General features: G+C 43.6%; 1 long non-coding RNA gene across 2 annotated transcripts in view; it reads left to right on the top strand.

Annotated features, from left to right (window-relative positions):
- The window catches only part of LOC135393813 (uncharacterized), a 159,430-nt gene that overhangs the window by 94,761 nt on the left and 43,597 nt on the right, over window positions 1-21,072 (top strand). For both annotated transcript variants that reach the window (XR_010422723.1, XR_010422722.1), the window contains exon 3: window positions 8,673-8,788. This is a non-coding gene — a long non-coding RNA (uncharacterized LOC135393813). The remainder of the gene's footprint in view (window positions 1-8,672; window positions 8,789-21,072) is intronic.

Raw genomic sequence — 21,072 nt, 5'->3', positions numbered from 1 at the left:
CGGTCTAGTTGAAAACAGAACAGAGTTTAGCAACATGTCGGTCATCCTCCATAATATCGCTCCGGCCTTACTAAAGTCAATTCTTGACGTCGTGTCGTCGCCTTCCGTCCGTTAAAACGCAGCCGCAATTTGGGATCCTCACCAAGAGAAGTTTATCCGTATACTGGAAGGCATCCAAAATAGATCAGCACGTTTCATCCTGGGTAACTATAATCGCACCGCCAGCGTCACCTTAATGAAAACTAACCTTCATCTGCCACCAGTGTCATTGTGCCGTAAAATAAGTCGTCTCCGTCTATTTTACGAGTTTTATTACTATAACCGTGCGTTGAAAACGTCACTCATCCTTAGTCCGAGTTACATATCACCAAGATTAGACAACAATCAGAAAGTCGGCATCCATCGTTACTTAACATAAATACTTGCAAAATCATTTGTGCCACGAACATCCATTGAATGGACCCAGCTTCCCACTTCCATCACTTCAATCACCGACATCCTGCACTATAAAGAAGCACTGTTCGAACATTTTTCTGTTGCTGAATAACTAGTACTCACATATAATTTGTGTTACTGCCTCTGTGTTGTATTGGTGTTCTTTTGAAATGTCCTGCTCCCCTCTGTAATGCTTCTGCCCTGAGGGTAAATAAATAAATAAATAAATAAATAAAAACACACATCTGCCAAGCTATTCGCTTCCAACTTCGTCGATGTTGCGGAGTGCAGCGAGAGAGCAGAGACGAAATTGAAAGCGACATCAACTAGTGGCGTGACAAAGTGCACTAACAAATTGCGACACTCGTTTTGCGTCAGGGACAAAAGAGCCGTCATTAGGCTCCGAGACATCGGTCCAAAGAAATGGGGATCACGAGGACGGGAGAAATTAATTAGTGTTCCCCCAAGAGGGAATCGCGAGAGGCGAAAACCGCGTTGCGGTCGACGATTGTGAGCTGAAGGCTATAATCATGAGGGGTGCGCATAATCGCTCGCACTTGGCGTATAGGACTGATTGTATAGTGGCTTGCAGCTCCCTCGGGTGATTGAAAACTGCGCAAGCAACTCGTGCTGTTCTTAAACGGGACGTGAACGTTTATGTTTTCGGGCGTGCGTAGCCTGTGTAGCGTTCCGTAATTGTAGTCTATCTGCAGTAGCTATCCATGCTCGGTACGTGTTTAACCCACGACCTACTGGATTATAACGACCGTGTCATAGGCACCCCTTCCCAGCGCCGCATTTTTGGAAGTAGCGGTGGCGCTACTCGTCGTCTCAGTTATTGATTCCTCAACTTCTACAATACTTTGTACTTCAGCGTACCTTAGTATTTCTGTACAAGCATTGGATATTCCACGGAAGATGTTTCATTCTGAGGTTGATTACCATCATCATTCTAGTGTTTTCATAGGAGCTACTGCTGTCGTCTGCTACAGTGGTGGTACGTACGCTTCTGCGCGTTCAGAATTCAAATTTCCATCGTCCAATCGCGATGCAGATCTCTCGTGCCGATGAGTTGCGCCCCTAGCGGATCGTGCGGGCGGGCTCCTCATAGGGGTTGCTGATTATGACGTGGTCGTTATAATCTAGTAGGTCGAGGTTTAACCTTGCTTTCTGGAACCCAGTACCGCTTCGTGCGGTTCGTGCGTCCGGCGACGACATCATGAGAGCCTATGCTGATATCTACGTTACTGGAGTTACTGCGGCAAACAGAGAAGAAACTGCATTGAGTACATCAGTCCTCACATCCATCAGGAGATTAGTATGCTATGTGGTGCATACAGGTCCGCGGTTTCCCTGAACAGCTGTAACAGTCGTTACACTACAGTACTCACAGAGAAGCAAAGCTAGCGCTTGCGATTAAAATATGCGTCCTTATTTTTTAGATTTTCGAAATTGTTTTCTGTGAAGGACCCATACCGATAAATATTAGCGGGATAAGCACTGACGTAATGTACTTGTAACGTAACAAAATTTTAATACGCTTGCCTTGTTAGCACTTTTCCCAGCTTAGTTTTCCCACACTCGAAGCAAGTTTGGAGAGATTAAGCCTGGTGTTTTGATACTATCCAGGCATCCGCGCGGTATAATTTCATTATGCGTCTTATGTGTAAAGTTCTCGGAGGGCTCGAGATTGCGCAGCTAAAGTTATCAAGGAACCGAGGGACAGCACGCAAACAAGTTCCCTTTACAACTGCGCCAAGTTCTGACAGCTACAGGTAAGGCAAAGCTAAAGCAGCATCAAAGCGTTGGATAAAGTTAAACGCTTTAGTTGTTTTCCCCTACACTTGGATAGGGTGTTGGTACGGCCTGTTTTTGATACTGTTCGTTAATGGCCAGACGAGCGCGTAACTGACCATAATGAACATCATAAGCGTGCAGTTAAGAGCGACATACTCTCCTCTTCTGCACCGAAAGTTTCGGCTCAAGTACCCTTTGCTTCGGTATGAAGCACCTTAATAGTTTTGTTCAGCGGGGTGTGCAATAATTGAGTGGTCTTTTTTTTCTTTTTTTGTCCCCCTTATGTACTGCAAGAGATGAGCACGACGACCAGGTGCGCTTGACAGAGTTGAAATTTGTTTCCGCTTCTACAGTTTTGCTTCCTAGCAGTCTGGAAAGCGATGGACATGAGGAGCACTAGCCTCTAAGGGTATATTGCATCTTCGAGGTAATCGATCTTGTTTTTCGTCTGTTACGTTTTTGCGTCTCTTTGTTAAGGGAGTGAGGTAAATATTAAATTATGTAAATATTGGAAGTTTCGAACTTAATACACTGTCAAAAAAATTCGTAGTTTTACTCACACGCGTATGTGCCGTTACCTAGTTATTGCAAAAAAAAAAAAAATTCGTTTGGAGTGCTCACTGCACAGTTCCGGACTGGGGGGGGGGGGGGGGGGGCATGTTTATTGAAAAAAAAGAAAGGAAGGAAAGGTTAGTCTGGCGTATGCCGACTTGCTATTCCTTTAAGAAAAAAAAAAGGAAAAAGCAACACACACACACACACACAAAAAAGTGGCCTTAGAGGCTGGACGAGAGGCTGGTGGCACGAAGAAAGCTCAAAAGGGTAGTCGTAACCGCCCCCTGGTTGTGCAGGACCGGGCCGAGCAGGGTGACCAAAGAGACGGGGTAGCCAAATTCTTGCAAGTTCTTGATGAGTCTTTGAGTCCTGACTGGGCTTTCGAAGTTTAATATCCCTTTAATGGAAGCGTCATTCTTTTCGGTTATGGGAGCTGTGCAGTGTGCACCCCAAACGAATCTTGCGCAGCATATACAGGGTGTCTGATGAGAAAGTGTAACTGAATTTCTAAAAAAAAAAACAAAAAAAAAACTGATGGCACTGATGAAATCCGAAAACGGGTTTGCAGAGATGGCAAGTTTTCGGGTGTCAAATAATTTGGGAATAGTTGAAGAAACTTTAACTTTCGATTAGGGTAGCATGTTGTGGCCACGGACTTTCCAATTAACGCAAAGAAGAAACGCTACCTTTCGTCGAAAAATTTTGAGTTCAGTTAAGGTAATTAGCCTAATTGATGAGGTACACGTAGGCAAACCCCTTGTTTGGGTGGCAAAAACCTTCAGGAGTGTCGCAAAACAAGTCCCAAATGTTTACCACGCGTGGTTCTTTATATATTTTTTCGAAATATACTGACACTTTCTCACCGGACACCCTGTAGGTTACGGCACATAAGCCGACGGCAGAGTTAACAGTCACTTCTCCAGTAAAATTACGGAATTTTTTTGCTTACAGTGGAGCTGAATTTCTGATATTGTCTACGACGTTTTGGAAACCTGTAAAAATCATGGTATAGCTGATCATCAAATGCTATAGCTGTATCACTCAGCTGACGACCCAACGCGTAATTTTTGAAATACATGGATAGTTTTGTTTCTGACACTTACATCATTCGAGAGGACATTCATTTGGCTACATTTTCCTATATAGCAGCATATTTTATAGTGATACTGTCAGCCACAAAGAAAAATATATTTGTCAAACCACCCAAAAATGGCCATTTTTGCGGCGGTATGAAGATAGTTAATATAAATAAACAAACGAAAATAAAAGTAACTGATTTCAATGAAAGTGTCAAAAAATCAGCAATGAAAATAAGTAAATCTCAGTAGTGGCTGGTATCACAGAGAGCCCAACCGCTGTGATAGCTGAATCTTGCCCCTGTCACGGTGAAATGACGTTTAACTGTGCATACGACATGCACCCTTATTGGAAGACATCGCTCGCAGTGTGATCTTAGTTCACCTGTTTCATGATCTTTTTCTTCGTAATTAGAACGCCTATACACACGTCTATATACGCGTTGTGTTCCAGTCCCGGTGCGTTTCTAGCATAAGGTTTCTAAGTTTGTACCATTGCCCCAAATTTGTACACTAGTCATTATCCCTTCATTTTAATGTCTTGTGGAACACGAAGACTGACTTATAACCGCCATGACTTCGTGCATACATGCATCATACGACGCGCAAAGAACCCTGGAGGTGTACAGAACATGAACGACGCTTTCACAGATCAGTGATTCATGCGAACAGCTCTTTGTTCCAGAGTGTGCATAATCGATCTGCTCTCAAACGCAATCTATCTTCATTTTTGGGAAAGTCAAATAAGTAGCGCAGGTAAAAGATAAACGTTGTAGACTGTCACGTTCAATAGACGTGCGCTCGCACTATATATGGATGCATTATTATTCGCGTGTTCCTCGGCAAGCTACCGTGTTCGATGCGTGATGATAGGAGATTGTTCACCGCCGCCAAGAACGCGCTCAGGGCTGGCAAGTATTGTTTCCCCGACGATGACGACGACAACGGCGTTCCGTCGAGTTCGCCATAGAATGAAATATTGAGCTTCTTTATGGTCCAAGTGAAGCGTTGTGATTGATGTTGCGTAATTCGGAAGGTTCACAAGTTGAACGAAAAGAATGACAAGGGACAGCTATAAATCAACGTGTTTTGGGGAGTTGATGTTGAGTAATTGCTCCAATCGGAGACTAGCCTCTCTTCGAAACATGTCTAACGGAGAGAATGTTGTAGGTGTGAATTTTTCTTCTTCTTCTTCTTCTTCTTCTGCGTATACAGTGGGAACTTTCTTCATGAAAAGACGACAGCGATATTGTGCTGTACTTGTGCGAAGAAAGTCTCACTGCAAGACGTTGAGAAGGCAGGAGTGAAAGCTTCTTTTCTTTCTTTTTTATGTGTTCTCCTATGAGGTAAAACTCCTAGAGATGGATCAGCTGTCAGCCGCTTCTTCTACATGTTTCAATTTTATAATGAGCGGTTTGGTTCCCGTACGGTCACTGTGAGCTTCCTCAGTATCCTCCGTTGCCAGACATCCGGAGCAATTGAAAGGTCAAAACTTCCTGATTATGTTTCACCAGATGTCGAAACAGTCCATTTTACCTGGCATTATTATCAATGTGGCACACGCATGTTGTGTCCCGCTAGTTTTGCCCGCTGATGCTTACGTCACCAAAGCTGGACGTGGAAACGCGATACTTTTAGACATGCGCGAATAGCTATTTTAAAACCGAAGCAAATAGATACACAATCGAATCAAATACGAAGCGAATAGTTATAGAAAACCGAATCGGCTGCGAGGCGACTAGTCCTACAACCGGACCGGATACCGATGCAGCACTGGTACGGACGTAAACAAGTGTACGGCATGTCTGAACGATATAGTTGTACGTATCAGAATATGAAGTAGAGCGCACTGTGCTTTGAAGCCCTTTATTGTGCCGTCCTCATCCTTACGTGTGCAGTTTCGGAACTCTACGAGTACATTCGGTTTCGGAAGAAACTTCGATTCGACATTCGAATATAGAATTTCGCAATCGATTGAAAAATCATCATTTAAATAAAGTTATTGTTGTTGATTAAGAAATGGAATCGAATATAGAATTATTGTCTTCGGTGTTCAGGAAGGTCAAAAACTCGCACAGGCCTCGATACTTTAAATGCGGAGCGGATTCTACAAATAGCGAGTGAAATCGTACACAAGCGTGGCGTACTTCCCCAGCGGTCTCCTGTAAAGCGTGCTTTTACTGCACCATTACCGTGTACGCAGGAGAAGCGTTCGTGCAGTATGTTTCCTTTGCTGTCTAAGCGAGTAGGCGTAATATTGCGGCGCTGTTTCAAGGTTATGGGAGGACAGTGGATCGGGCCCTTCGAGTTTGCTTATATGAAACCCGGAGATGACAGCTCTGTACTGCAATTCAAAATGAAGGTCGAATTGGAGCCAACAAGTCGCCAGCGATTAAATGAAGAGGCCGATACCTGAGCCTACATTAAAATGCAATCTACGCGCGAATTATTAGAACGAGCAAAGACATATACAATTTTTATCTCTATTTTTTCCCAAAGCTACTCAACTCTCCTGTGTTAAATTTGCATATAGTCTCCACACGTAAGTCAGAATGGGCCACTGCATTAGTGTCAAGACCATTCCAGGGCATCAGAGTGGCTTTTTAAAGGCAGCGACATTTTTCCTGTTGGATAAAAGAGGGCGATAACCTTGCGTAAAGTACAGCGCAAAAAACAGGGACGCCCTTTCAGATCCAGTTGGCTTGGCCACTCATTAGGATTAGGGCTTAACAATACGTGACGGTCTTTGCGTGCCACAATTGGTCTCCCGAGGAAAAGTGAGGAGTAAATCGTACTGAGGCTTCCCCGGATTTTCGCTGTCGACGGTTTTGTCCGCTTATAGATCCCAAGAGGGGTCCTGAGAGAGACAAGAATATCTCTCTGTGGAGCTCGATGATTCCTTGGAAAAGTAGAATCAAAATGGACGGCAGCGGTAGTCGGTGGATTCTAGGCTCTGTGGATACATGACGGTGAAATTGGTACCGTGTACCTTACCGGCATACGATGGTACGATGGATACGGCAATCCTTGAATTGAAAGTGTCTTGCCTTGCAGGTGTTGTCATTTCCTTTAAGTCAGGTGTCATGGTAGCTCCTAGGAAGATGATCCCATGATCCTATAAAACAATTTGTTTATTGCTGAAGCAGCTTCGTTGCAGTGGCGTGCGGAAAGCTTGCACGCCCATGATCTACTTTAATCATTTTTCACTCCTTCATTCTTTATGCTGATATAATTATAACCAGCGACCCCTGGTGGTCTTTGCTACTACGCAACCCTTACTGGAACATGTGAGCTGGAGTAGCTGGCCCCACACTTGTGGAGCCACAATCATGCATGTTGTTTTTAACTCGAATGCAATCCAATCTGGCTTCCTCGCTGAATTATGAAGACGAAACTGCATTATCTCTCAATCCTGTTTGTAAGGCTCTTTGCTAAGCGCACCAGAAAGTTAATACTGCGCAGAGGAGTCGCAATTTCAGCAGATTTCTGGCTAGATGACGTTAGCTAATTGAGTAAAGCGAATCTGATGATGGCGAGGAGCAGAGGTTGCAATTAGCAAATTTCGTCGGTTAGAAGTGGGCCGTGTACACACACGGCTTTTGTGGATCGCACGCGAATCTTCATCTAATTACTGGGTCTGTGTTGGAATGCCTCTGGGACTTTCCCGTCTACTACCCAGAGAGTGGCTGGAGTGGAGTCGGTGGACTGTGACTTCCTGTCGTGAGGTCAGTGTGTGTGAAGAGAGTGAGAGAGGTGTTCGCGAAGTTTTGAGTGTGGAGAAGGGGTATAGACAGGTACCGCGGTTAATCCACGTGCACGTAGGCGTGTTTTATTAGGAAGTCTTCATCCTTCGGACTTCCGTGAAACGGGGGGAAGGAGCCAGTGACTATATTAGAAAAATTGCATACGATTGATTGATTGATTGATTGCTTTCTCATGCTCAGCTCAACCGTCACATTGAGCATGAGTGAGTATGCTCTGAGTGAGTTTAGCAAAGATGGGAACGTAACTCATAAAAAGGAGGAACAACTGTATTCGTCCCACAAACCTCACATCTGACTCATGCTCAATCTAACTCAACTCCTCAAACTCAAGACCTCACTCATACCTCACATCTAAATTTATTGCATCGCGAATGCAGAAACTGTGTCTCTTGAGGCTCCATCTATCCTCATGATGAATGGATTGTATAGGTTAAAATAAAATGGAGATGGTGGCTCCACAAATGTGGAGTCAGATTCCAAAGAACGCTTAAAGCAGATTGCTCAGCAACCGCCGGAGTCGGGTTTAATGGGGGAGGGGGGGGTTGTTAATGTCAAAATGACGAAGGAGAAAATAGCCAAGTGTAAAAGTCGAAGAAGAGTCGAATTAGAGGTGAAGAGAGGAAGCAAAATAATAAGTAAAAGGTATTTTTGTTCATAATCATCGTCGTTGTCATACATTCGTAGTGACATCGCTCATAAGTATCAGAGGTCACTGTGTAAGAGCAGTAAGGAATAAATAATGGGACAAGTTATTCTTAAGAGAACGAAAGAAAGGTTTACTGACCAAGCGAACAAAATCCACATGAAATGTGTCAGGCGCCGCAGACGTCCTACAACCTTCCTTAGTGGGGGGGGGGGGGGGGGATTTAATGCAAAGTAAGAAAAAAGGGAAGGGAAAGGTTAGCTTCCTTAATGTCTCAACAGCAAACGCATACGTTTGTGACACATATTGTCGCCGTGGCTATTGCAGCTCGAAATATTAGTCATAACATTCAGTTCCACTTTATTGTCCCTTGCAAATGTTATTTTTAAACATTCGTTACAGGTTTTCAATAAAGAAGCTACGAGAGCAGCGTGCCGTTTGTGCAGACCCAGCATGCACCACGAGGTGGACATACTGTCGACGAGAGTGGAGTACGCGACTATAAGGTGATTAATTAGGTATGTAAAATTCATCAACATTTTCATTAAAGTTTTTGGGGCAATGTGAGACAGTAGGAGTGGAGCCAGTCATTATTCAAAGCCACTTTATAGCTCTTAAAAACCATGAAACGTGGAATTACGTTGAAAAAACAGCCATTAATATCAATCGCAATATTTTACGTTGCAAATGAGCCGAAATCAAAACAAGCGCGTCGCGAGCGCTAGAAGAAAATTTCACAGTTCAATTCAATAAATTAAATTTATTTGACTTCGATCCTGATAAAATTTCGTGTGGTATGACTAAGTTCCTGCGTAGGTAAACATCGTCAACAGCATATTTTTTTCCGTAGCAGGCTTTTTAAAGCTTTTTAGCTTTTTTTAGATTTTAGCATACGAAAATATCTTGTATGGATATCTTGTATGGCATAACGGCTAGAAACAACTATAATTCTGTTCGGTCGACAACCCCACTTTCAGTACATGTCCTCCTAGTCCCCAGCGAAATGTTCCCAGATGTGTGTGCAGTAAAAAGAAATGCAGTTCAGACACTCACAGTAATTCACAATATCTCTACGTGTAAAGCATCTGGAAAAAGCCTGTGGTCGTCAAGGACTTCCTAAGCGAATGAAGACCGTGACGTGTTACAGAATACGAGCTGCTGCAAAAATCCCGTTCATTGATTCTATCATGATAGGGTGTTTGAGTCCAGAAACATTATTGAATACATGCCTCTAATCATGTTATATCATGCTATTAGATCTAACGAGCCACTGGTGACGTTCGAATCAATGGCTGTCAGGTCGGTGAGACGATATTTTTGCCGCTAAGACAACAACAACTTCGTTTAACGATGGCGAATGGGGAGCTTCATCGCCAGGGCGATAATCTACACAATTGCTGGTGTGCCGCTAGGACACTGAACACCGCGAATGACAAAAATACATGACCCGCTCTAGCTTTAATCAATATAGCCAATGACAGAGAAGACGGAGTATGAGTAGCGCGCAAGATCTCCCCGAGTGAACGGCACAAACGCAGCGTCGATAGTACGTGTTTGTGTGTGTGTGTGTGGGGGGGGGGGGGGGGTTCGGAGTGCTGTGTAGAGGTCTGCAGTGCACCCTTCGAACAGCTGAGATTTCTCGGAAGTCATTCCTGAATCGAGGTATTGGTAAATCGAAGCTGCGATCAACTGAAAGATTTGAGGGGCTTCGTAGTAAAATGGCAGGTTTATGGAACTATTTGTTTTATGGATTTACTTCGAAAATACTGCTAGCTTGCATCGGACCTATACCAGGAGTGGGAATAATAACAAACTGGGAAAAGATATAAATACGAAAAAATAAATATACAGCAAGGCGTAATCATACATGATATCCTGTAAGAAATAAAAGTTTTTTTTAAAATCCTTTACAGGATTTTGTAAAAATAAAAATGATAGGAGAGCTGCATATATGTCGTTTTTGCAGTTGAGTTATACGACCGGGCGGACGTCCTCTCGAAGAGAGAGTGTAACAAGTAGATGATGAATTTCCTAAAATTCATTAATTAATGCTTTAATTATAGCGAATTTCGGGCGAAAGCGAGCTAGCAAAATGGGAGACAATTCTCGTTGAAAGCCATTCTATCTTTTAAAAATTCCGAAATGAGCGCGTGCCGTGATATATCCATCCCCGAATTTCTCTATGCTAATGAACCGAAGCAAAAATAAAATAAAAATAAAATAAAAATAAAATAAATAAATAAGCGCGCCCCAAGAGCCCCATTACCTACGCCGACGGAGGCTTTATCTGGGCAGGAAAGCGGCTGATCTGGCCAGTAGATGAGCTGACCACTCCTACTCCAATCATCTCCTTCGCTACAAAATACGTGGCCTTCTGACGTGGAATGAGCGCTGTGCTCCAGTTCGCCGCGGTTTCGGCTCATTTGCACATCAAAATTCAAAATTATCATTCAACACCAATTCATCATTCAATTAACATCAAAATTATTTCAATGCATGTGCACATTTCAGGATTTATAAAAGACAGAATGGCTTTCAATAAGAATTGTTTCCCATTTTGCGATGTCGATTTTTCGCGAAATTTCCTAATTGAAGACTAATGAATTTTAGGTAATTAGTCATCTAGTTGTTAAACACGGTCTTCCAGAGGACGTCCGCCTGGTTGTATAACTCAAATGCAAAAGCAACATGTGTGCTGCACTAATAATTTTTAAAATAAAAACTCTGTAAAGGGTAAAAGAAAAAGAGGAAACGTCCGGTATATTCACAACCTTACAACAAGATGTATTACTTTGTATATAAAGCGGCTATCATCATCAACATCAACACTAAGAGGCATGGTCGCAACCTCTGTTAATATACAATTTATGTACACGAAAAACAATAGAACAGAGCTTGCGGTACTTTGGAAGATTCTCTCAATCACATCGTTGTGATCCACATACTGAGCTCGATTAGACAAATAATCTCTACAAATCAGATTATTTGTCTAATCTAATCTAACTTCTACTAGTGACTGCTCCTCTACAGCTGGTGAAAGGTCATGAAGTAGTACAAGTGGAGGCACAGTAAATGAACCCTTTTGAAACTAGTGCTGTGCACGAATCCTTACATTGTTTTCTAACACATATGCCGAAACGTGTTTAACCATAATGTGTTCACGTAATTTATAGCAACTTGAAGTTGGAAAACTGGGACGAACACATTTGAAAATTGGTGTAACACGAGCAGATTCCCAAGCATCCGGTAAAGACAAAATTTAGCGAGTTGTCGAAGATTATCTCTAGATACTGAGCCATCCAGTCTGCATATCGCTTAAAGTAGCACAGAAGTCATTTTTAACACCCAGTTTTCTTCCTATAAAACTGTTAAGTAGGCCAGTAAGATGCACCATGCGAAGTAATTTACACCACGGAGTCATAATTATGGCAGAAATTGAATTTAAAATGCGCCGCAAAAAGCGACCGTGCGCAACGGTGGTGAAGAGCAGTACCAGCCTGTGATCTGCCTGGAATCTCGCGCTGACGCTATAAGGAGAACGCTCGCTGATTGGCCTAGAGAAATGTTGTCTGCTACTCCACTGTCGTCTTCTACTCGGCTGTTCGGGGTTCTGATAAAGCCTTTCTTCTTGCTCGGTAATGCTTCGGCCGCTCCTTCTCCGCCCCCAATGTTTTCTTATCCCCAATTCTCCGGGAGATCTGGCAAAACAGGTTTACGGCGGCAAAGGGACAAGGCGCTGACCCCCACTGACCGGTGAACCAGAACGAGTTCTCCTTATACCGTCATCGGTGACGTGGCATCATACATCCTCATCCTCGTTATAGCTGGAGTGGCGAGTTAAGGGTGAACGCGCGGAGCTATGTTCGTGTGAGTTTTTTTTCTGGGAAACAAATTGCGCACATCAAAACCTTTCGCGCTATTCGGTATAATGGCACACACACTTTCGTCAGATGTCTTAATCTGAAATTTTTTTGGATGGCCCTCTGTACTCCTTTAAGAAATTCATTCTGATATATATTTAAGAAGAACTCGGTAAAAACTGTACACTATACTTACTTAAGACGAAGTACTATTGTCTCAAGATGCTCTGTCCTATAATTTATGGATTGAAAGCCTCTTCTGAAATTCGTGTTCCAAGCAGCACGCCCAAAATTAAAAACTTATATGGACAGCATCCGTGCAACAGCATCGATCAAGTTCTCGTAAAAAGTAAGGAGGACAAGCCCTTGCTTCGAACAACGAAAATGAATTGTTGATGCCTTCCATTTACACGCGGAGTAAATAAACGCCTTCTATATTTTCTTTCACTTCACACTCCACTGGTCTGTCAATAGTTAGAAAAATAAATTCATTAATAAATAAATTCATAAATAGTTCACTCCGTCATTCAGTGACATGTATGGGTATGGAAAGGAACTCACAGCAGAACAAGCTGCAATACGCGGCTGGTTTCAATTCTGGTTTCTCAGGGACACAGAATAACCACAATTGCCCAAACAACGCCTGTTAAGGCGAGTTACGCCGGCAACACTGTTCTAATTCGAGCCCCTTTTGGCCGCTGCTTTCTTGATGTCTCTTGGGCAACTTGGGTGGCATATGTTTTCTTTTTTTTCTACTGTCTCTTGTATTCAGGTGCACTGCAGTACCCTGTCCCAACTTTATCTGAACCCACATCTCTATATTTTTCTGTTTTCAAACAATCAATCAACCCATCAATTATTCGAGGCAAATTACCCAATGGACGAAGAAGAAATTCTGAACTTTACGGGAAAACGTCACACAGGTGTCTGTTACTGTGAACTCCGCATCTTGACAAAGTAACTTCCTCCAAACTGCTGGGATTTCTCTCTCTCTCTTTTTTTTTTTTTTGCTTTCAACTAACTATGGCAAAGCGGCCTGCGGTAGCCAGTCTGACTTCGTCTACAGTTTTTCTTACTCTATCACATCACTTGACCACATTTTATGTCCTTCCGAAAAGAAGAAGAAGAAAAAAAAACACAGGCTGCATCTTTCGATATTGTGCCAAACGCGTATAAACGCGATGGCTTTATAGCGACATCGATGGTGATAAATGTTTTGCGAAACCCTTTTTAAAAACACAGTCTACCGACCACGTAGTGGCGGCACCGTCATATGACGTCACGTGACCACTAATGTCACGGACGGACCTACACGGTACATGGCCCTATAAAGCTATCGCTTTAGAAATATTTTTGGAACCAGGTCTTAGCGCCTTATGCCACTGGAATACGTTACAGTGAACGGCTATCTCACATGGAATAATAACTCGCTCCGCACTCCAAGAAACCGTGGCCTAAAATAGGGCTCCAATTTGGTTATGTAGAGCGATTATTTATCTCCACTGTCACGTGTGCCAAAGGACGCATTAATGTCCTATGCAACGTATGGGGACAGCCAACACTAGAGGTCGCTGTGAGCGAGTTCAACACAATTTCCTGGAACAATGAGACAATGGGACGGTTAAAACGAGTCTTCTCGGTAAAAGGGGAGATTGGATACATGATCCTAAGCGCCCATCACGGAAGAGGACTTCCCTCCTATATTCAACTGAGCTACGTTTCGTCATTATAATTCCCACAATGATGTCCAGAGATCGACCGGGGGGGGGGATATATTTATTAGACGAAAGGGACAAAAAAAAAAACGGGAGAAAGGTCAGCCAAACGGGACGTCGGCTTACTATTCCGCAACAAAGCGAAAATTAATGAAGATGAAGAAAGAATAATGAAATAAATAAAAAAAGAAAAGAACGAAGAAGAAAGAAAAGAGGAAGTACGGAGATGAAGAAAGAAGAATAAAATAAATAAATAAAAAAGAAAAGAAAGGAACTGGCAAGTACAGGATAGACCAACAAGCGGAGGAAAGAAGGATGAGACAGATTAAAGACAAAGTTGACAAAAGAAAAGATTAGTAACAAGCAGTGAAAAGAATGACGAGATGGCTCTAGTAGGTGGCGCTGTATTTTGTGATTTGCACACACGAAATGTGGAGTTCTCCTGGACAATTGTAAAATGGTCAGTTGGAACAAAGGCAAGTAGCTATAATGTGATGGGACTGTGCTGTCAGTGAATGAACCTATTCTTACGGTGCGCAATTATGTCTCGATGTGGGCGTTATAGGTGTAATGCGCAAAAGATGCGCAAAAGATTAAATCCGAGATAAACATAATTCATCGAAACACTGCGTTAACGTGACGTGGACGACGGAGTGTTATCCATGCGGAATGCATTCTAATAATAGGGAGAGAAGGGGGATATATTTATTAGACGAAAAGGGGAGGAAAGGGGAGAGAGGTCAGACAAAGAATGTAATCGTTCGTCCTTCGGCGGCAGTCTCCTGTAAAGCGTGCTTTCACTGCAGGAGTACGGTGTCTGTAGGAGAAACAGCCGAGCAGTACATCTTTCTCTGGCTCTCCTAGCTAGCAGACGTAATGTTGCCGCGCTGCTGTAATCGATAGCGAGGCGAGTTTCCAGAAACGACACCTACGAAACGCAAGGGTGCAAAAGCACCAAGCGCATTTTCTTTGTCTTTCACGACGGAATCGCGGATACGGCACTGTAGAACGCTTTCTCCATACGCAGAGTTGGTCGAGATGACCAAAAGACATCAGCAGTTGTCCTACGAGCATGTATTTCCTTCATTCAGTCGTATTTGCCGGACGCTCATGACCCAGGGTCAAGACAAGCGCGCCCTACCCCAACGAACAAAATAATGTCTATTTCAGTCATTTCCACCGATAAAGACAGCGCCGAAGACCACTCGCGTGGCTTACATGCATGACATATTTTCTTGCGCGTACAAGTTCTGCGACGTGTACGTGTTCTGTGGGAAGTTTTCCAGAAGGCGACCACGTAGGAAATAGGCGCGACTACGAATATGCTTCTCGTGCTCGTGTACTTCTTTTCAGGTACACCCAAGGCAGACGTGGTCAATTCCGAGATGGTTGTAAAATACACACACTAAAAGTAATTGAAGCTTTCTATAGTGTACACGTAATAATATGTTTTATGTTGTCTTTCTAATATGAACAAAGTCTCGCGTGGTGCACCACGCTTCATCAGGTACAAAAAAAAATCGTGCAGTCACACAAGTATACAGGATGTTCCAGAAAACGTGTCACTGAATTATATTAAAAAGACTACGCCACCTAGATTCATGCGGTCAAAGGCATTCGTTTTTTCTAGGTTTTTACCACCGCCTGAAGGTGAATGTAACCTAACTTGAGTTTTATTATGTCAACTTTTACGAACTGAATCTAAAAATTTGCCAAGTAAAGGTCGCTTTTTTACCCCGCCAATATGAAGGGCGTGCCGAATTTAGTCATAATGAGAAAACAAAGAGGTGATGACCAGAGAAAAACAGAGATGATGATAGCGTTCAACATGTAGCTCAAACGTTTCGACCAAGTGAGTGTAAAATGTCGGAATCGCTGGGGGCACACACATCACACATTACGTAAGCCATAGAATGCCCATAAGCCCAGTTGAATGCAGAAAATCTTCCTCAGCGCCTTGTCGGACGACGGAGGGTCAAACAGTTTCGCGATGTCCAATGCTCCGGAGTCCACACGAGAGGGGCTCGTCTCTAATACCCTTCGAGCATCAACGTATTTCCGACACCTGAGAAGGATGCGTTTTACGTCTTCTACAACGCCACACTCACGACAGTTCGGATAGCTTCGCTTCCCAAGTTTGAAGAGGAGACGTGCGCTGTACGGTACACTGAGCCGTAGCTTATGCAGGACAGTCGTCGTTGGTCGCGTGAAGGAAGGTGGTACTCGAAGGCGTAACTCTGGATCGACCTTGTACAATAAAGTGACATTGTTTCATGACGTTCGCACTCATATAACGCTATCTATTGTAGACGGACGTGCTTTTTACGGAGGGGGGGGGGAGAGTGTGGCTCGAAATTAAACGAAATGTGTTTGCGTATAGCCTAGATTTCAGGACCTATGTTCTTCCACAGAAAATAGCCCTTGACAGAATGTTAGTGAACGAAGAAAAATGTTGAGAAAGCACGGCACTTAACGTCCGTAGCGAATACATTGCATGTTTCCGACTGTGACGCTATACGAAAAGAACTAAAACGCTTCTGTCATAGAAAGCCATTCATCATGTCAATCTTGCGCCTTACAAGTGCAAAGCTCATCTCTGCTTACGATGGGTCGTTCATCATCTTAGCGCCACTACGGTAACAATGATATTAGGGAAAAGAAACGAAACAGAAAAACAAAAGGACGCGAGAGGCAGAAAACTTCAAAAACAAACGCTTTCATGAAACTTTTGGCCCTTTCTTGCTCTTTGACTTGAGTGGTCTCATTGAAACTCCGTTCAACCACTTAAATTGTCGATTTTGTCGTTGAAGAAATCAAACTTCGACGAAGGCGGCGTGCCATGAAACTGGGCGCCGATGCCCTCTTTCCGATTTTCTCACCAATTTACTGAGGCAGAAAGAAAAGAAAATGCTGCAGAAACTCCCCAAAAGCGAAAGCGGAGAACGCATTAGGGAAAACTCTGCCTTTTCTCTCTCTCTCTCTCTCTCTCTCTTTCAGCCGATCGGGAAACAATACGGAGTTGGCGAACGCGATGTAATTGCAAGATCAATTCTGTTTGTGCTGATGACAGCGCAAAGTTGTAGGGTGCTCTCCTCCTGCGTAGTGGCAACGTCGTTCGTGAAGGCCCGCGTTGTCTAGACCATAAGATAGCTCTGCGATAAGTGAATCTGGGATGCGTTTTCCGTATGAACGCCTCGTTATCTTGAAGAAGATAGAATTAAAGAGGAACCGGAATAAGAATACATTCTAGAGGAGATGAATAGGCAGCGAAAAGAAGAGCAGCAGTCGACGTGCAACGCATCGATTTTTTTTTCTACTGCTGTCACCACTATACTAGCACTACACTACATTCCATATCCTGTATACGTTCGACCTAAGGAAATAATGTCACGCCGCACTGCAAAGTTGCTTTTAACCAGGCAAGCAGACCTGAAAAATTTGTTTTTCAAGTAACAATAATAATAACAACAAATAAATGGTGAAGATGGCATTTGGGCTTTGCCGCCCCGTTATACCCCCTTTACTTTCTTTTTTCCTTAATAAACATATCCTCCCCCATTACATAATCCCCCCATACATATCCTCCCCCCGCATAACCAGGGAGTTGTTACGACTACACTCCTGAGTTTTCTTCATGCCTCCAGCCTGTCGACCAGCCCCTAAGGCCCCCTTTGTGTGTGTGTGTGTGTGTGTGTGTCTGTTTCTTGTTGTCTTTCTCTTTTTTCTTATTTTTCTTTTTTTTTAAAGGAATAGCAAGTCGGCCCACGCCTGACTAACCTTTCGTTCCCTTCTTTTTTCAGTAAACTAACCCCCCCCCCACACACACACACACATTACACGTGAAACATTCCATAAGTGATTTGAGAATGAAGTGAAATGAAGTATGTAGTTCGGAGAACAGTTGCGGGATCAAATTCGGGTGACACTGCAATGCAGAACTAAAGGGAACCAAAATGAAGAAAAAAATCACCGAAACATGTATTGAGACTCATTGGAAAACAGAGCGTCTCGAGCTAGCCGGTGGTCTCCAGGAATGCGACACCCGATGTATTATGATCGTGCACTGTAGCGCTCGACGTCAAGTACGACCTGAAGGCATTAAGAAAAGGCCACCCAAAAGTGACAGCTGCTGGTGCTCTATTGTAGCCGCGCGTTCTTCGCGAAAGATGAAATATTGCACAAATAATGCGAGCACAAAAAATATCCAGCTAGATTCATATTCGAGCCACGTGCCGTGGAAGCTTGATCTTTTCTCGACCTTCCACCAGAATCACTTTATTTGCATCCCTCTGGCGTCTCTCGAGATTTGACATTTCGATTTGCATTCGTGCCCACGTTATAAATATCGACGGGACGTGCATAGGGTGTGGGTGTCATGTCCGTTCTTTTATCCTGCTTGTCATTCTACCACCATCATCATCGCGCGTTTTACAGTCATTCTGACATACTACTATGCGTATTGTTAATTTCGCTGAGTCTACTGCCTTAAATGCATTTTCTAAATCAACGTACTACTGTCTACGGGAACATCTAAGCGGTATCTTAGAAACATATTTTCGTGTGTCGCCTATTGGCAAACTAATATATTTATAGTCCCGTGCGACTACCAACCGACTCCTTGTCTCCTCCTTCTCCTTCTCGTCCTCTTCCTCCTCCTCCTCTTCGTCTAGTCTACTTGTGAAGTAGTGTGAGGGAGAACGATAATCCTTGGCTTTGCGTCCTTCGCGGAAGACGACGTAGTACCTAAGCAAAACAGTACCATGTCACAAAATTGCTGGCGTCATCGGCAGGGTTCGAACCCGCAACCTTGGGATGAGTTGGCGCACACGTTACAGGGAGTGAAAAAAAAAAGCGTTTGTGGGGTCCAAGGCAGACGTGTGTATGCTCACTGTGAACTGTTCAATTACTTTTTCCTTAATATGATCTGCCTTGTCGTATTTGCTATCAGTATTCTCTGCCTCAACCAAGCCTCTTTCTAACCCCAATAGATCTCAGCTAGCTTGTTGCAATGTTGTGCACTCATGAGCCCAGACATTCAACAAACTCTTGGTGACAGCCAACCGGTTCCAAAGACGTCTTGATGATGCGGATCAGGCTATTACTACATGATAGGCATTGGCAGTACTTCTTTTTTTTTACACAACACCAACTTGTCAGGCATTATTCAGAGTGTTTCTGCAAATTTCTGTGCTCGAGAAATGAGAGAACCGAGCAAAGTGCATTGAAGACACGTTTAATAAAATGGTAACCTACGATGGAATGGCATGAGCACGAACTCCGCGAAGCATAAGCATTAATATGATAAGCGTTCTGATAAGCGTTAATCAGAACTCTTGTGAACAACTTACGCGCCTGCATAAGGCGATCAGTAAACTGCACGTTTCGCTTCCTTATTGTCAATTTACAAAGCCCAACCATAGCTCAGAAATCGCAGTACTCAAGAAGAAACAGGACGCATTAGGGAACTTGCTGCTGACCATCGAGTATGTCTGCAGTGACCATCGACACGATCGAAAAACAATACGGCGTTGGCGAAGGACGACGTCGTAATTGCAAAATCAATCCCGCCCCGCTGATGACTGGCGCAGCAGCGGTGGGACCCTTGTTACGAGTACGTAGCACATCATGGCCGACGTTTCATGTAATGCAGCACTTTGTGTCGTGTCTCACGCATAATCCTGCGTAAGACAAACGCCGTGTAACGTGGCCTTACAAAATACCATAGATTGAGAAGTTACCTGTCAAAAAGAACTCGTTAGAAGTTAAGTTACCGCGTGCTAAATGTAACTAAGTTAATAACGAAGTTCTTCAGCATGAAATCTAACTCGCAGTTACTGAGTTACTTAACAAAAAGAACGAGTTACTTCCAAGTTACTCCGGACACAAAATAGCATTACGCAGGTGCAGCGCGCGAGCAGTTGAGTTAGACCTTGAGTTGCCTGCGGAGGAGTGCAACACGCTTAGATCGTTTTCCTTTATGCCCAACAATAGACCTAAATAAAATACTGTCACCCATTGAATATCACGTTCTATGGCAAAATATGCTATGAAGGAACCGGAGAGAAAGCAAGAAAATGTGTGGACGTGAGTGAAAAGCGAGTGAAAAGCGACTTAAAAGTAACTTGGAACTTAAGTTAAGTTACTTTGGCAAAGTTACCAAAAAAAGGAACTAGTTCCTCTGAAAGTTACCACGGCGCAAAAGTACCGAGTTACGTTACAAGTTACCAAAAAAAGGAACTTAGTTACAGTAACGAGTTACTTGTAACGAGTTACCTCGAACTCTGCAAAATACCACCGTATGGACAACCGTTTGTTTACGTGACGTAATAACGTTACTCCGGTGCTCGCAGAGAGCTTATCTCGCTCCGGTGCAATTGCTATGACATGTAGAGTAAATTAACGTTGACACAGAACAAACTGCTATCAGACCATCTATCAGATCCATGGAGACATTGTATGGAGGTAACCCATAGTTAGGGAGTTACTTTTTCGGGTTAAATGCCTTTCTCAGATTCGGGGGGTAAAAATCGGGCGCTATTTTTAAATCTGTAATTCGGGGAGAAATCGGGCGATAATTGTGCCTTCGGGAGTTTTTATTTCTCCTCTTGGACTGGGAACGTAAGTGGGGGAATGGGGAATAGCTGGGAACGTAAGTGGAGTAAGGGGAATAACCGGGCGGAATCGGGTTTAACCTGAAAAAGTCACTCCCTACCCATAGTATAGGAGCATCCAAGCCAAATTGAAGTAGACGCACACAAAGCGCCTACTATACCTTTATCAGTTTATTGAAGCACGCGCCGGGATGTCTGGGTTACTCAAGGTACCAAGGAGCCCGAAATTTTGTTTATGATTCTGTGTTATCGCCGCGAAGCAACTGCGGCCATGAGCGGCGTACAGATGAGGACAGATGGAGAGAGAACAGCAGGAAGGAGTGGGGGAAAGAGGGGGTTAGTATGCGTCCTGGGCCTACTTCAGGGGAAACTGTGCCGACATTCGTCTGGAAAGTCTTTGGAGAAAACCCAGGGAAAACCTCAAGACAGCCACAGCCGATGGTAGGATTCGAACCCACTACCTCTCAGTCTTCCGCCAACGAGCGGAACGCCTTAACCCGCCTTTCTGGGAAACGTACGGGAATTTGCCTCATATTCTGCGTTCGCAGCACTTCTGAGCTTTACGATGAACTGTGAGATGGAGAATGTGTGTCAGGCTTTTGTGTGTGTGTGTGTG

Source organism: Ornithodoros turicata, chromosome 5, assembly GCF_037126465.1.
Source record: "Ornithodoros turicata isolate Travis chromosome 5, ASM3712646v1, whole genome shotgun sequence".
NCBI lineage: Eukaryota > Metazoa > Arthropoda > Arachnida > Ixodida > Argasidae > Ornithodoros > Ornithodoros turicata.
Note: the sequence above shows the minus strand (reverse complement) of the source record. Positions and strands in the feature narration are given on the sequence as shown.